The 17835-nt window shown below is 43.8% G+C and overlaps 1 pseudogene; it reads right to left on the reverse strand.

Moving 5' to 3' along the window:
- LOC146772985 (rho guanine nucleotide exchange factor 11-like) overlaps nucleotides 1-17835 on the reverse strand; it is a 316652-nt pseudogene that overhangs the window by 119659 nt on the left and 179158 nt on the right.

A 17835-nucleotide genomic window follows, 5' to 3' on the forward strand; every position in this document is an offset into this window, starting at 1 on the left:
TTGCAAGACCCCCTGATAAGCTTGACAGCTGATGTTATAATTTCTAACTCTAGGCAGTAACTGAGTTTTAAAATGTTGAGCACTCATTTGTGATAGGTGATGTTCCTCCATTCCTGGAGGAAACCTCCAAGTCTACTCCCTCAGTGTTTGATGCAGAGGGCTTGTCCTTGTGAGTCACTTGCTGTCTGTGGCTGATCCTCTTCTGGTCTGCCACCAACAAAGGCCGTGGCTCAAAAGGAGTGACTCCACTGCAATGTGTATGGCCATGGAGTACTACACACCCACCTTGGGTGCACTGTGGTGGCTGTGGAATGGGCAGGAATTTCCCTCTTTCAATTGCTCTCCTGGTAGGAGGAGTGCCTCTACTGTTAGACCGCCTGAATTGTAGGGGCCCCACTGCCTTTTCCATATGACTGTATTTCTTTATCTGCTGGAGAGAGTCACCACGGCAGCTCCGTGCGGCTTTCCCCTGTAAAAGGCGTAATTATAAAAGAAACTTGGACTTCTTGTTTAAAGCCAGATACTCTTAGTAAGGCACGCAGAGAAAGGATGGAGTCTGGCCTGTACTCAGGACAGTCGGTGTCTAAGTCCTTTCATGTCTCCTCATCCCCTTGGGATGCCTCAAAGATGAGTTGGTCATATTACTCATCCTCATCATAAAACTCCCCCTGCTGTTCCGCTGCGGATTCTGAAACACGCTGGGGGTTCTGGGGCTGCTTGGCTCTCCTCTTCTATCCTAATTCATGTTTTGGTTAAATTGTTTGTCAGTGAGACCAAAGTGCAGGCTATGGCAGATGCTAACCTGCAGCAACCCTCATCATTGCCATATCTCAAATTACTGTGCACCAATGTGCAATACTCCATAAAAATGAGCATGAATCAAGAACTGTATGATCAGTGTAGTGTGCTGATGGTTTTAGACACTTTAAGGGCCTTTAAAGAATTGTGGTTTCCAGAAAACCCAGGTACTAAACCGAATACTCACCTATGGCAAAAACCAGCTTCAAAAGTTAAATATGCCAAACTAGGATGCAAGAAGGATTTTAAAAAAAGGAAAAGAACAGTCACTAAAAGGTCACAGAAATAAGAAAAGTCGAATTTTCTTTTTAAAGTGATTGATGAGCTGTGATCCTAGAACAGACCAACTGGTTTGTGTTAAAGATGCTGGCAATGCTTTGTAAAGGAAAGATGCCAATAACTATTTATTTTCTCTCCAAAGCATTACAAATGTATCCAGCCATATACGGGATCCCCAGTGGTAATACAAGCATGTTTCTAATGGTTATTCCTCAAAATGTTCAGACAAGATCTAAATACTGCGGAAATGACTGCTGGTAACAGTAGTACTAGCCCAGTCATTTCACATTATCCGTAGAAGAGTGGCAGTGAGGCCTCTACACAGGTTGTCTGGAGAAAGCAACAGTCTCAGAGATCAGAACTTCTTTGAGACTTCTCCCTTAGGCTATCCCTACAGAAAACAGCTAGACTGCGACTTTGCAAGCTGTTCCAGCCTGCATGAGGATACACTGACTATATTCACCAGGGGACTTTGTTTGAAGCCTCTACAAAATATGGCCCTTAGGAGAGAGTCCTGTTGCTTCACTGTTAGCTTATGAAGGTGTCAGCTGACATTCTTACCTGTTTCTCTCCTGTGAAGTGAGGGCCACAAGCTCGTAGATCTCGGGTCCAAGCTCGGATGTGGAAACGATGAAAAGGGCTCGCTCATCTGAAAAGAAAATTAAGACTATACCAGAAACCACCATGGCAGAAACAGAAAGTTAACAGACACAACAATGACGGAACTCCCAATTATTTATATTCCAACTTGCTACACATAAAGACAATAGTTTGCATGAGTAACAGTTATGAAAACTATTGAAAGTAACTTTTACAGGTAGCCCTGATTTAAAGAGCAAAAGGGAGAAATAATATTGGATACTTGCTGAATCCTCTTCTCAGCAGATGGAAAAGTTAACAAATTCCTAATTACAGTCAAACTGATATTTGTTTCACTGTACATAAAACACTGATGCCCTCCAGGCTGAAGTATCTAATTTTATAGAGCAAATGCCGAAAGCCTTCGAAGCAAATGCCAAAAGGCAGAGGGGACCCTAGCCAGTGAAATAAAAAAGAAATATTTTTTCCCCCAAATGCAGTCATCATATTCTATCTAAATGAGGCTCATTTACGAATTCATTCATTTAATGCAATCACTCATGTAACCAGCATTTTCTTTACACAATTTTATCGCACGCAAGTACATGGAAAATGAAGAAAACTGAGACAAAAATACCCTTTACGGGAATCAGATCCATCCTTCTCGAAAACGAGATCATACAAATGAAAATACATATATTCCAGCACAGCAGGCTACGTATATATCAGGGCCCAGCTGAGGGTCATCATCCTTTTACAACATTCATGCATCTTCGACCACTCACGATCACACAATGCGAACAACCCTATACATGGCAAGGAGCAGGCCAGAGTGCACAAACATACTGCAGAAACAGTTCTCTGAATTCAAATATTTCTAACTGCTATGCCACAGAGTATGTCAGTAATGTGGTTCCAGGAGTATTTCTTCCTGAAAGCTGATGTGCAATATATACTGAGTGAATGCATCCGGGCATTTAATGCTCACATTCAGAACAATACTAATTGAGACCTAATTACACAAAGGTTTCCAGCTTGGTATAATTAAACGCAAGCATAGAAGCGTTGAGGTAGCGGCCAAACCAATTTGCTTTTTTGAAGTCAGATTCTTAGACACTGTGCGCCTCATTTACGAGGAGCTAGCGCCGCAGCCGCATCACTTTATTTGATACAGTGGCAGCGCAATCCGTATTGCCACCCTGCGCCATATCTACAAACTGATGCATTGGGTCCAGCGCATCAGTTTGAAGAGCCCTGCGTCACATAATACCTGCGCCAGGTATAATGTATGCAGGGTAGGTGTTCCCATGCAAAAAAGCCACATAGAAATGGCGAGGTGAAATTTACAACTTTTCACTGCATTACTCAATGACTTAACTGCGTCAAAATCCTTACGACTGCTCAGACCAGGAGTAAGGATTGATGCAGGCCTTTTGCAATGGGTCTCGCCTATGTGTTCTGACTGATTGCTGGAGTTGTGTCAGTTTTACAACCATCTCTCAAAATGTGTCACTTTTGTGCCATCAGATGTGTCAGAATTACTGACGCATCTGTTAAATCCTTGCGCCTTGGAGCCCTGTATTGTAAATGCAGCCCATCCATGGTGTTGGAAGGACATTTGGCGCAGGCGCAATGAAACTGACACATCAATGCCAATGTGTCAGTTTCCTGTAAATGAGGCCCTGTATCGTTGGTACACAATTAAGATGTGCCAATCCCTTTACTGTGGGCAGTAATTGGGTTGAGGACAGAAGGTTCCACTATACAGGGTCGATGACTTTACTAATCATAACTGACGACTTCAACACAATACTCTTATTCTGTACAATTTTGGGGATTTGTCAAAAGAGGTGGGACACAACCTAGACAAGAATGTAAAACAGCTGCACCAAAGGTAATCATATCCGTGAAACTATATTGCTGGTAAGTTGCTTGGCAGAGAATGTGAAGACTCCAAAAATTCTTCTGAAATCAAAGTTGTCCACTTTTTAACAGAATAGAGATTAGTAACACCAACCACCTTGATATGTCATCCATCAATATTCCACATGGTTCCAGCTTAACCAATATGCACTGCCTAGAGTGGATGTTAAGTTTCGAAAAACTAAATGTATAGTTATTTTTTTCCCAGATCCTGTAACTTTAGTCATCAGTAGTCGGGGATTTTTTAGTAAAAGGTCAGGCAAGGCCATCTAAGATGAAAATCTGAAACAACATTCAGTTAAAAAGTGGGAAAAGTGGAGGAGCCTAGCGCGGGACCAAGATGGCTGCGTGAGCACAGAGCTCCCACGACCCTCGTTCTCTCCGGCAACTATCCTGAAAAGAATCCTGTGTCAAATATCCGGAATATTGGAGATGAACCATTGCTGAGGTGAACGTCGTTGTCCGGACTGAAATCGTACACCGGAGACCGAAGTTGTGACAAGTGGAAGTTCGCGGCCTACCCCCGGGAGATGCCCGGGTCTCGTGTTGGCATGGGCCCGGACACTAATTGAACAACAGCGGCCGTGTGTGGTGCAGACCATCGGATGGGGGCTGTTTTCGCTTTCACTTTCGTTTTCCTCTACAACTGCGTGCCTCGGCCCGAGAGTGTCTTGGGCAACAGTCGTCTGTAGCTCGGCCTGCACATGCCTGGGCCTAAATCGGGGTCCCGGATCCAGCGGACCTCGTGTCAATTGTGTGGCTGAGTGGTCTGTCTTTGACGCTGACAGTTCCGGAGTTGAGGATGTCGGGCAAATTGGAAGCCGAAAAACAGAAGCCCAAGAATACCAGGCGGGGGGGCTACACTCAAACGAACAATATGGATCGCTATGCCCAGCAAAAGGGATCGCCAAGCGGACCGGGGAAGCCACAGGAAGTACCGAGAGATGGTTCGGTCCCCGAACCGGAATTGACACTGCAAGACATCATGGGCGCCATTGAGGGGATGAAGTCCTCTATTGGGCAACAGTTCGTGACCCTGGCACACAAAGTGGACACTATCTCAGTTGATGTTAACTTGCTTCGTGCAGACCTGGGGAAAACTAATGAGAGAGTTAAATCATTGGACCTAAAAACCTCTAGCCTCACGGGGGACGTCTCTGATCTGCAAATAGAGGTCCGTACGCTGAGGACTACTAATGACCTCTTTGCCCGCAAGATGGAGGATTTTGAAGGCCGGGCGCTGCGCAATAATGTGCGCATTGTTGGCGTTCCGGAGAAATCGGAGGAGCAATCAGCGGACTTGTTTGTCGAGGACTTGGTGGTTAATCATCTGGCGCCTAAGGGCCTCAGCAAGTTCTTTGCAGTCGAGCGGGCCCACCGAGTCCCAGGTGGGAGGCCCAAGGTGGGGGCCCCCCCGAGACCGATTATCGCCAGGATCTTCAATTTCAGGGACCGCGATGCCATTCTACAGGCGTCACGAGTGTCCGGACCAGTCACTTTCCAGAACACTGCAGTGAGTTTTTATCCTGACTTCACCCAGGCTGTGCAGAAGCAACAGCAGAGTTTCCTGGGGGTTAAGAGGAGGCTAAGTGAGATGGGTCTGAAGTATGCCATGCTCTTCCCAGCCAAGTTGCGCGTCGAGTACGAAGAGTGAACCTTTTTCTTTGACTTGCCGGACGTGGTTGGGGAATGGCTCGACACATTGCCTCAGCGGCGGACTAGTGGGGATCATGCTGGCGGAGCAGAAGGTGGTCATGTCGCACAAGAGTGAGGATTCCGGTGATTGAACATTCTGACTAAGCTCAGGACAGTGGTTCGCTGATTTTTGTTTTCTTTGCTGGCTATTGTCAGGGGGTGGCGGGGGTACAATGGGAACTCTTTCCTCCTACGGGGTTTCTTCTTGTAGATTAGTTTTTGCTAGGGCGACAGGCACACTGCAAGTTGGGGGGGCTTTTTAGGCTTACGCAGGGGTGCAGGGTGGGGGGTGGTATGGGTCTGTTGGGGTGGTTGTTGTTGTTTTTCTCTTTGCAAGGTATCGCAATGCAAGTCTTTTTCGCTCGTGTGCTGCTCTCTGGGGGGGGGCGGGGGTCTCTTGCCATTTCGTGAGGGGGGGTAGGGGTTTGAATATACTTAGTTGGAATGTTAATGGCTTGGGGGATCGTATTAAGCGGGGGATTGTATTGCAATTTCTGAAGAGGTGCTCTCCTGACATAGTCTTGCTGCAGGAGACGCACCTGATAGGCAATTTGTGTCATGCTCTAAATAGAAAGGGTTATAAATTTGTTGCACACTCTGAGTTTTCCTCGGGATCTCGGGGGGCTGGAATACTTGTTAGGACCTCGCTGCCGTTTGAGATTGATTCTACCACTGTCGATGAGAGGGGGTGCTTTGTGGCTGTTGCTGGGAGGTGGGAGGGCAGGACACTGGTTTTGGTTTCTGTTTATGTCCCTCCTGGCCTGCAGACCGCCACATTTGCTGACTTGGGGAGGGATATGCTGGATCTCCCCGAGGGCGTGTTGTTGGTGGGTGGTGACTTTAATGCAGTTGGTTCCGGATTACTAGACAGACATCCGCCAAGGGACCCCGGGGGGGCGCAGAGATGGCTCCCAGATTTTATTGATACACTAGGTCTGGTTGACTGCTGGAGGCTGCTGCATCCCGCTCAGCGGCAGTACACTTTTCACTCTGGGGCACACGGTAGCCTCTCTAGAATAGATGATGTTCTCACCTTGGCTGCCCAAGCTTCATTGGTGTCCAAGGCTAGGCACATCTCCGATCATTCGCCGGTGTGGATTTGTATGGATTTTGGCCGGGGAGCGGCAGGTAGGGTGGCTCCGATTAACCCCTGGTATTTCCGTGACCCTAGGACTCGTAGCGCGTTGCTGAAAGCGGTCGATCTCTACTTTTTGGAGAATCTTGGCTCGGTTACCTCCGCGGTGTCTTTGTGGGAAGCGTTTAAAACGATACTGAGAGGGGAGGCCCTCTCCTTGATAGCGGATGTCAAACGTCGGAGAGATGCGGAGGTGGCGCAGATCGAGGCTGAGATAGCGGTATTAGAGACAGTCCTGGAAGATGAGGTTACGGCGGAAACACTGCATAAGCTGAGATTAAAACAGTTTGAATATAAAGCACTGGTGACAAATGCGGCCAAGGTTCTTAGCAGGGAACAACAAGGGCAATTGTATGATGTAGGGGACAAGGCTGGGAAATTAATAGCGTGGTTAGACAGAAAAGACTGAGTGAATAGAGTTGTGCCAGAAATAGTGACAGTCGGCGGGGATATTGTCACCGAACCCGACGGGATAGTCCAGTGTTTCGCGGACCACTTCCGCATGGTCTATACGTCCGTGTCGGACAAGCCGGAGGAAGACTTGCATGAACTGCTGCGAGATATTGCCCTGCCTTGTCTCTCTGACATAGACAGGGAAGACCTTGATGGTAACATCACCGCGGATGAGGTTGCAGTTGCTATCCGCTCGCTACACCCGGGCAAGGCCTCGGGCCCGAATGGCTTACCGATCGAGTTGTATAAACTCAGGCCGGATAAGATTGCTCCGCATTTGCGAGATATGTTTGTAGAGGCGCGGGAGAATGGGTGTCTCCCATTTGACCAACGTCTGGCGACAATAGTGGTTATACACAAAGATGGCAAGCCCAGGAACAGATGTGGCTCGTATAGGCCGATCTCACTACTCAACGCTGAGCCAAAAATGCTCGCCAAACTGTTGGCTAACCGTTTAATCAGGGTCATTGGGGACTTGTTATTTTCGTGAGGTGGAGAGTCTCCAGCGCTCACTGTTATGGGACGGTCGACCACGTATAGCTATTGCAAAGTTGACCCTTCCATGGTATGACGGGGGGATTGCACTCCCTGACATCAGAAGATATTATTGGGCTACCCAGTTGGGAGCGATTAACCACGGTGTTTATGGTCCGGCGTTGAACCGTGGGTTTGCTATGAATCGGTGGTTGTTGCGCGGGGGTAATTATCTTAGGGCGCTGTATTCCAAATCACTGGATGGGTCCCTCACGGGGCCAACCAAGATGGCAGTGCATGTGTGGAAGGCGGTTACAAATTCGTTGGGCTGGAAGGACAGGCTTACCCAGGCTACTCCGCTTTTCGAATCCGATATATTGGGGAAATTATGGCCCCAGCTGAGAACTAGCACATGTTTATTATATGCTCTGCCTTGCTTGTGTTTTTTATTTTCGGTTTACTTTAAAACTAAACCTTTGTTACTCCTGATCTATAGCTATGGACCTTCTTACGTATTGTTCTCATCGTGCTGCCGGACCTCCGGGATGTCGGCTGAATAGCTGTGTACCATGTTGACATACATAAAGGTTTAAAAAAAAAAAAAAAAGTGGGAAAAGTGTAAAGAACAATCATACCCTTAAGAACACATCATGTCTCATCAACACAGAGCACAAATATAGCCAAGCCATTCAACAGAAGTGTCACAGTTATTTCCAAACATTAGTTATATAGTTCATTATGGCAAAGTGGCATAAGCTGCCTCTCGCTGATGAGGCCAATAAGGCCTGTGACTGCTTGTGAGACCATTCAGAGGTGACCTTTTGTAGTACTTCGGACTGGATTTTCTTCTTTGAGGTGGCACCAAGGCTGATTTGCAAAATCAGAACGTACACTGTCGGAGCAGCAACAATGACTGCTTTCTGAGGAAACCACCAAATTAAGTATCCAAAGGACATACTTCACCCCTCTCACCCTCAATGACCTATCAAACTGTCTCTCCTCTTTCAAACCACTCCGTACCAAGATGGCGTCATCCCCACAGTCAATACTGAAATCCATCTCCAATAATACATCAAAGCCTTTGATGAGCACAATCATCACCTTCCTCTTTCAAGGCACCAATCTGGGCATTCTCAAGACCAGTCATCTCACTTTTGAAGTTCAACTTTGACTGAAACCCCTTCACCAACTAACACATAATCACACAACTTCCATGCCTTTGAATGACCCCCAATAACCAAGCCATTCTCCAGTTACACAAGTGGATCAAGCATGCCTTTAACAAGACACCTGTCAAGGGTTAACTTATACCGTGCAGTACAGAGACATAAACCATCTAGGTGCTTAACAATGTCCTCCACTTTCAGGTTAGCAACAAAGCAATCCCTGTTCTTCACCCTCTATGGTGCATTTAACACTACTCATCATCAAACCTAAAGCAGTGTCTTCCAGTTTGTCCAGATGGACGCCTCCAGGTGAGCTCACACTCCAGCGACCAACAGCACACCTGATGGTTCCATGCCATCAACAGTCACCTTCTGCCTCTAGATAAAACAACTTTTCACACTCTAATCACACTTCATTACATCAGCTTGTAAGAAGGTTTAAGCTGACAGCAATGAGGGGTGATCTGGTGATGCAATGCGGTACAGGCCCCAGTGCAATACTTTTCGCTGCAGTCCAAAGCTATATGAAGATGAGCTGAAAACAAGAAGCATCGTTTCAGGTTTCATAATTGTTGTAATCTAGGCAAATGGTTTATTCCTTGTCTTCCCCTCTCCACCTGTTTCCCCCCTTTTTTCATTCTTCCTATTGTTCTACCCATTCCATAGAACGCACAGATGCCAGTGTAAAGAAGTTAGGTGCATCCCTTACACAGGTGGTCGAAGGTAAAGAGAGGATAACTGCTTTTGCATCTATAACATTAAAAGAGTCTGAACGTGATGATTCTACTATAGAAAAAGAGGCTCTAGTCTGTTATTGGGCAATCAATATCTTAAAATTCTACCTGTGGGGAATACCTTTTGTTTTGAAAACAAACCTACTTCCTATGTTCTCTACCAAGTGTATTGAGAAGGCTGCTCCTCGTATCTCCAAATGGGTACTAGGGTTGCAAGGGTTTAACTTCAACATTGTGTTTGTACCAGGTAGCAATAATCAAATTGCTGTTTGTCTCTCCAGGCTTCCCATCACAAGTGAAGATTCCCAGGGCAGCCCACCTGAGGAAGCTATCATATCCATTCACATTCCAGCAATTAAAAAAGAAGAATGGGAGAAGTGTGAAGAGGAGGATGATATCCTCGTGTCTCTTATAGATAGGATTATCATGGGTTGGCCCAAGAAAACTTCACGAATTAACGGCAATGCTCCGGCATTACTGGAATGTGCAAGATGAGCTCTCTCTCATCAATAATAAAAAGTATAGATGTAACAAGATTGATATTCCCAAGGGCATTCAAGAACTCATTATAGAGATAGCACATGAAGGCCATCGAGGTAGGAGTATGACCAAAGGAAAAATCCGTATTGATTATTGGTTTTCCTGCATTGACACTATGGTGGAGAAGACCATGAAAGAATGTTTTGCTTGCAGCTCCAGCGACAAAACTAGAGTTGCACGTAAGACTCCTCTCCTTCCTATGGAAGTACCTTCAAAGCCCGGGAACAAATTGGGCCTTGACATCCTAAGACCAGTAAATATTCTTGACAATTCCCAGAGATTCATGTTTGTGCTACTAGACTGACATTCCCATTGGATAGCTACTAAGTCAGTCACTACCATTAACACTTCATCTCTTATTGAGTTCTTAAAAGAGACATTTTCAAAAGAAGGTATAGCCAGCATAGTGGTCTCTGATCATGGCGTACAGTTTACTTCCAATGAAATGACATGTTTTATGGAGAATTTGTGCAATACGCATGTTAAATCCCCCCTTTATTGCCCAAAGGCCAATGGGTTAGTAGAAAGGGCGAACAGAATGATTAAAGACACCATTCAGTTGGCCCTCACCTCACGTGAACCCATTGATAAAGCTTTGAGTAAAATGTTATGGTCATATCTTATCTCTACCAATGCAATCTCAGGAGTATCTCCATTTGTTTTTCTTAAAGGGAGAAATCCAGGCTCCAAGTTGACTCCCAGTTGGCTTAATGGAGGTTGCTCAGTTTGGGTGGACAGAAGCTATGTCATGTACAAGATTTGTGGTCACTAAGATGATTATAAAACTAGATATGACCAAAAATGGGGTACTGTCATTAGAGATTGGAAAGAAGGTCAATGGGTCAAAATCAAGGGACCTAACTCTAATCGCTCAATGATGTCTTCATTCTCTAAGCCTGTGAGAATCAAGCGTGTAAATCGTAACTCTTTCGTTTTAGAGGACGGACGTACATGGAGTATGGACAATGTGGCTCGTTGTCAGGATGTGTTAATTCCTTCCTCAGTGTTGGACTCACAAGAAACTAAGAATGTCAGAGTTTGTCTTCCTCCTTGTTGGCGGCAAGCAGATTATGAAATGAATACCTACTTCATCATTAATATTTGTATTCCTGTGCTCCCCTTCTTGATTTTCCTCTCCTATATTCCTTTGGGGTTTTGTTGAAGAGTATTGTTTCTATCAATAAAGGGAGATGTGTGGTAATCTAGGCAAATTGTTTTTAACTCGTTCTCTCCTCTTCCCCTGTTTCCCCCCTTTTCCTTCCTCCGATTGTTCTACATATTCCATAGAACGTTCAGTTGAAGCTCACATTAGAATGTTGGTGTGAGCTACCTGAAAAGTCGGATGTGTGAGGATCTCTTTTCCACCTCAACTTGCCTTGGAGGGGGAGGAGTTATTACAACAATAATCTTCCTGAAAATATCAATTGCCCCCGAAGCTGAGCCACCTGAAAATAGAGTTTTGCTTTATTCCAAATGTAAAGAGTGCAGATGCAAGTATGGCTCCCAACTGTAAAGCTAGACAAAATCCCACCACAAATTGAGGGCAACGACAAATCACTCAGCTTCAGCCCTAATAGCAACCTCACCCGTAAGACCAAAATACCTAGGAAGATTCTGATACCCTGATAGCAGCTCTCATGTCTACACAGAATGAAAACATATCTTCAGGAAAGTAGCGCCAGAAATGCAGTTCCACACTAACTCCCTCTCACCTGCACAAAGTTAAAGTCCTGCTTACTGGCACCCCAGATGCCTCTTTGGTGCCAGTGAAATGGCCCTTTAGGTAGTAGCCTGAATTAAAGGACTGAGAAATTAAAACTGGTACAATCCCAAAGCTCCATGAACTCCGCTTGTTAATACTGCCCACCTGCAATCTCTTCCAGCTAGATATATTCGTGACAGAAAAACAAAAGACTCAGACACCCATAGAAACATGTCCAGCATTGTCAATGCCAAATAAGAGAGTAAGAAATACAAAAAAGGTATGACCAAAAAGACAAGCCTTCTGCTGGTACTCACTAAGAATCTGGAAAAACATCCCATCAACACTTATCACAATCTCTCCTCCACCTCTATAGAACAAATGCCTCAGTTACAAGCAGCAACACAGTCTATATGCCCTGTGCAGGATATCATCTGAAAAGTGAACCCTCCACTGTTACTACCAGGCCCCAGGAAGATGTATAAGCTCTCCAACTTCAAATTGTAAGTAATTCCTTCAAGTGTAGATTTGTGCTATATAATTACTATACATAACTTCATGGGTATTGATGTATTTAAATTTTTTCTTAATACACAGGATACCATGTAAATGGTAACTGAAAGTGCAAGGGCATAGCAAATAGTAGGCATGTAAGCAGATCATAATGCTTTGAATGTTCTCTGGTAATCAACTAAAATATTCCATGGATCTGAAACATAATGTATTCTTCAATGATGAGCTCAAGTCATGGGAAACCACCTTGCACTAGAAGGTTATATGGAAAAGTCTTAAAACAAGACCAGCTGGAAATTAATCAGTCTTGGAATGCTGACCTAATAATGACAGGTATGTGTTGTGACCAGGACGCAGTGTGGAAAACGTCTGTACTTCAAATTTGAAAAGCCCAAGGCTCATGAGAAAAGTGGGGTTTTCAGAATGTTTCTAAGTGTAAAGATATGTTCTGCAAGTTTTAAGGAAGTAGGTAAGGAGTTCCAGACAAACAAGATACTCTCTGTATCCGCAGATTCCCTGTGAATATCCGCAGGCAACAGCCTGGATCTGGAGAATGTAAATAGCTGGCAGGTAGCATTTTGTGGCTCTGCAGTCTTTGTACCACCCCAGAAGTGACAGGGCTGCATATAGGTGCCACTCCTCCATGTTGGCACCAGTTTTTTCACTCTTTCCTTTTCCGCACCCTCAGATGCAGCACATAGAACAATTATTGGAGCCACTGTGCTGATCTCTTATTTGAAAGTTTTTACTTAAGTTTCCTGTTCTGCCACTCCAGGAAGAATGAGGAAGACACAGGTCACTTCACTGAGGATCGACTGTTGGCAAGTTGCCACAATATCCCGCCTCCTCTGTTCCTATGCGGCAGAACAGGAAACTTAAGTGAGGCTTAGGTTCAAAGAAAGCCTATTTAGCTTTCCGACAAAGTGAATTGGAATGAAGACACATGAGTAATAGACTTACTGGTCTAGGACCACAAAAAAAACAACAGTTAGGGACCCATTGAATCTTGATTTTGGTCCTGACAAAAGCCCAGACCCTTACGGGCAACACAGGATGAAACTTGTTGACAAACGATTTGTGATGTGAAGGACAATTTGCACGTCCTTTGAATGTCACCACTTCACCTTTTAATCTTACCGCTGTATACTTCACCTTCATTAACTAATTGTTCTCAAACACGGGAGGTAATTTTAGTAACAACACCACACAGATCCCACCAATACTTTTCCTCGGATGGAGGCGGTAATCACCTAGGGAACCAAGTACCTAGGTGTGAAACCCAATGGTAACACCACCCAACAACAGACCATAGAGGTGATAACTTAACACCACCAGTGACTAAGATTAGTTAAGGGTTTTGGGTCAATTCTGAATAATTCCAGACCCCGTCTAACCTACAGGGCTCACTCTCCTTTGATCATGGATGTATTATGTATAGCATGTGAAATTATCACACATGATTAGCCTACACAAACAGTATCGGTAAGAGAAAAGGGATCTTCAACCTCAGTCTTGAGGAAAGTCACACAACCTTGTTAGATGACTGTTATTGGCTGAAACATGTCGAACTTAGATGTTGGAGTGCATTGCATACTCTAAAGGCATATTTTTACATTTTTAACCTTGCCAAAGGTAGTCTAAAAAAAGCAAAGTACCAGAAGAATAGGAAAAACTTACAGACAATTTTAACCTGAGATCCTGCTGTACCTTCAAAAAAGAGCTTCGCTAGTCAACAGCGTTGAGTCCACCCAAACACATTAGGGTTTTTGAGTGAGGACCCAAAGACGAAGCATGCCACCAGTGGTACAGGTTAGTGAGGGTCGTTTTATAAAAACCAACCAGGTATCCTCTACCTCATTCTGATGTAAAAGAGGGACTAGAGAGGTACAGTCACAAGAGCTCTCTCCAATGACTTTGGTTGTAGCAGTGCTGATCAGAACTGTGAGCACTGAACAGGAAGATAATATCACAAAAACAAGAGCCTTTGTAAGGACAAAACAACAGTAGACTGAGGCCAATCTCAAGCACCTGGAAGATTAGTACAGATGAAGAATACTTTTGAGGTATGTTAGAGCATAACCATGAAGAAATTTGTAGACTAAGGCCTGGGTTTTGAATTGCTATCTCTCCTCAATTTCGAGCCATAGGAGTACTATAATGGTGGTTGTAATATGGTGTTCTGTTTTAGCCAGAGTCTCTTTTGGTCCTGAAGAAGGTGATATAAATGTATAGGTTGTCACCGAAACGTACGTAGACCATTCATCACACTTCTAGGAGTCCTATTCAAGAACTAAATGAAAAGAATACCCAACTAAGAATTAATCTGATGGATCTGTGAAATGTCAAAATTGTGCTCTTCAACAAATGTGACAAACAGAATTTATGAGCAGGACTCCCTTTTCAGAAGTGGTTTTTATTGTGACTTTTTGTTTGTGCTGGAATGATTGTTGGTTTGCATGAGTAGAATGAAAGGTGAGTTTGGAAGGATGATGGTGTTCTATATATTGTCTCTGGGGGATATTACAATTTGCCTCTAAATCAATAGAAGCCATTAATGGGCTTTCTGTAAATTGAAATTACATTATGACACTGACGTATGTGTAAATGTTTTTGTGAACTTTATATAAATTATATCTTTAAAAAGTTTATGATATTATAAGAAAAGAAAAAATATTTTTGATAAATAAACAAAAGGAAAAAAGAAAAACTTTGTGTGCAGTGAGAATTTATATTTAAGGGGAAATGTTTGGTTATAGTGACTACCTAGGTAAAAATTAGATAGCCCAGTTGAGAGGTTTCTCCGTTTTTGTTTTTGTTTTAGCCAGAGTATGAGCCATGCACAAAAAGTCTGGATTTTGGTGTTTGTACAGGTCGTTGCAGTATGCAGGCAGGATAAGAAGACCATAGCTAGAATAAGGCAATTCTTTCAGGTGAAAGTAGAAGAGTTCTGTGCAGATGTTAGAGGTGATGAAACACATCTTTGATGACAATATTCACTTGGTGTGAGATGTTGGGCAACACTTACTGATTAAGATCCTTATCAGTAGTATAGGGAGGGTAGCCTTGGGGTCCGACTAAGAAGGTAGTGATATAAAGATGTTTTTGGCTCCTGAGATAAAGGCAGTTGTGTTTCCTCCAAATCTGGATTTACTGCAATCAGTATGCTGCTTGCAGAAGATTTTTCTTTCGGTTTGATTTGGGCCTGCGTCTCCTCTGAATACTTGTGGTGTCAGACACTATGATCTTTAAGCATATGGGACATCATCAATGACAAGCCTCGTATCGCAGGATCTCTTTGGGTCTGGGTGTGCCACAGCCCCACTTTGCTGTGATAAAGAATTTTTGCCACAAGAAAGAGTTTGCAGGCTTATTTACATCAGTAGATTTGCAGAACGCGTTATATTATGTCATTGTAACTGTCTTTGTATATTCACTTATAATATCGTTGATAGTTTGGGCAGATAACACTCAATAAATGTTTTTATTTAAAAAAACAACAACATTGATGAGGCTCGGAGAAAGTGCAGGTCCTTGTGGGACTCCACAAGAAAAGTTGGTGGTATCAGAGAAGAAAATGCAGTTTGACTTCATAAATCCAGTATTTTTCAAGAAAAGATCTACATAAGGCAAGTCTATTTCACATAAATTATACTCAGTTAATTTGTGACCACTGATTATCAATAATTTGCACCAGGTAACGCACCATTTAGAGCACAGGCATGACAACTATTTCTGGCATTGAACAGTCCTTCTCTGATGATAAAGTGGGCAATTTCAGTACAATGATGAGGGCAGACGTCAGAATGACAGACATCCAAGAAAATATTGTTCACAGGTCTCTACGCCCATCTTCTGCATATAACATAACTGCCCCTAAATTTAAAAGATCAAAATGTGGAGGCAGAAGCTTTGTTACCTGTGCGTCCAAACACTGGAACACTCTTCCCACCGACCTAAAGAAAATCACAGGACTGCTTCCCTCCAGGAAAGGTCTGAAAACATGGCTTTTTAATCAATAGGTCTTTCATTACCTTAAATCCTTTTTACTGCTTTTTAGGTTCTCCCTTCAGTTGGCTCAGCACCTAGGCACCCCTGGTCATGAGCGCACTTTATAAATTCTCATTTCATTTCTTTACAAGGCGTGTTGCCAGGTGTCTTGCGAGAATTACCTCAATGGGGTAGACTGGAGACAACCTCAGGTTGAGTGTCTTTTTTATGATAGGATGTGTCAGATTTTGAGAGACTTCTCAAAGAGCGAGTGAAGATTTGACAATTTTGGTAGTTATTAATAGTGCAGTGATGCCTATGATGCAAATTTTACTTTATAAATATAAGCTGACAAGCCTCTTTCATAAAAGATTATCTGACTCAGATTCTTTGGTGGTTGTGTGTGTTTAAAGTAAAAAAAAGAGGTTGGAGAATGGCATTTATAGAAACATTTGAGGCACTATGGTGGCTCTAAGGGTGTCAATGTAGTTTTTAAAGACATTAAACAGATTATGCACACCTCTTTAATGGGTAGATGCAAGCGTAATGAGTCTATCATGACTCAAAGATCCTTATCAGCCTACACCAATTCTTTTGATGACTTTTTGTCCTCAATAGTCCACATCTGGAAGCGGATCATCTCAGCATTAAGGATAACACCCTATGGCTCATCCCTGTGAGTAGTGGGAAAGTTAGGAAAAAACAGCAGACTGGGCACCACCTGGAGTAATCCCTAAAAGTTAAAAATAATTGAGGCATTTCATCAATAATTTGTATGTGTTTTTCATCAAAAGCACTTAGTCATGAGGGTGGACTGCCTTAGAGAATATGATTGAGGTGTCCCTGGTTTTGTTGCTGTGCTGGATCTGCTCCTTGTTCACGCATAGAAGACAAGATGTCAGCCTGGCACCTTACAGATCAGAAGTCTGCCAACTCATCTGTGGAGAGCCTGAAGGTTCATTGCTCTGTCCCACCGTCTTCAACACACGCACGATCCCTCTGTCCAATGCCATCTGCGAAAACGACATGAACATCCTCTCCTATCCGACAACACACAACTTATACTTTCCCTCAGAAGATTTCCAACACAAGAAACAAGTTCACCACCTGCATGACTGAAGCCGATAACTGGATGAAAGGCAACAGTCTAAAACTCAACACAGACAAGACAGAAGAAGTGTTCTTCGGCAAGAACACTTCACCATGACACTGCAACTGGTGGGCAGCCAAACTCTAACCCAATACCCACGCCACGAACCTCAGAATCATCATCAGTAACAGACTGGATATGACCACACAAGTCAATGTTGTCACTGTAGCCTACATCCACACCCTGAAGATGCTGAGGAGGATGTATGACGTTACAACGCATACATTTACATCGCGGTACATTACATTGCAGTTTTTACAACGCAAGTCGTTACAACGACTTGCGTTGGAGGGCGCTGGACTTAGGAGTAGTATAATTTACTATTCCAACTCCTGTCTACGTACAGTAGGGAAGGTGTTGGATAGTAAATTATACTATTCCTTGTCCTAGAGCGCCATCTAGCGCAAGTCGTTGTAACGACTTGCGTTGTAAAAACCACGATGTAATGGCATCGCAATGTAATCCCCGCGTTGTAAACGATGTTTCCCTGCTGAGGAAGGCCTTCAAATAGATCCCAAGCAACAATAGAAAGAACATCACTCACGCTCAAGTAATCAGCAAGTTGGACTTAAGGAACACCCTCTATGCCGGAATCACCAAGCAACTCACCAGAAGACTACAAACCCTCAGAACTCTGTAACCAGACTCATCTTCAACCTCCCACACAGAGCTTACATTACATCACACAACACCTCAAAGAGCTCCAT

This window comes from Triturus cristatus, chromosome 12, assembly GCF_964204655.1.
Source record: "Triturus cristatus chromosome 12, aTriCri1.1, whole genome shotgun sequence".
NCBI classification, from domain to species: domain Eukaryota; kingdom Metazoa; phylum Chordata; class Amphibia; order Caudata; family Salamandridae; genus Triturus; species Triturus cristatus.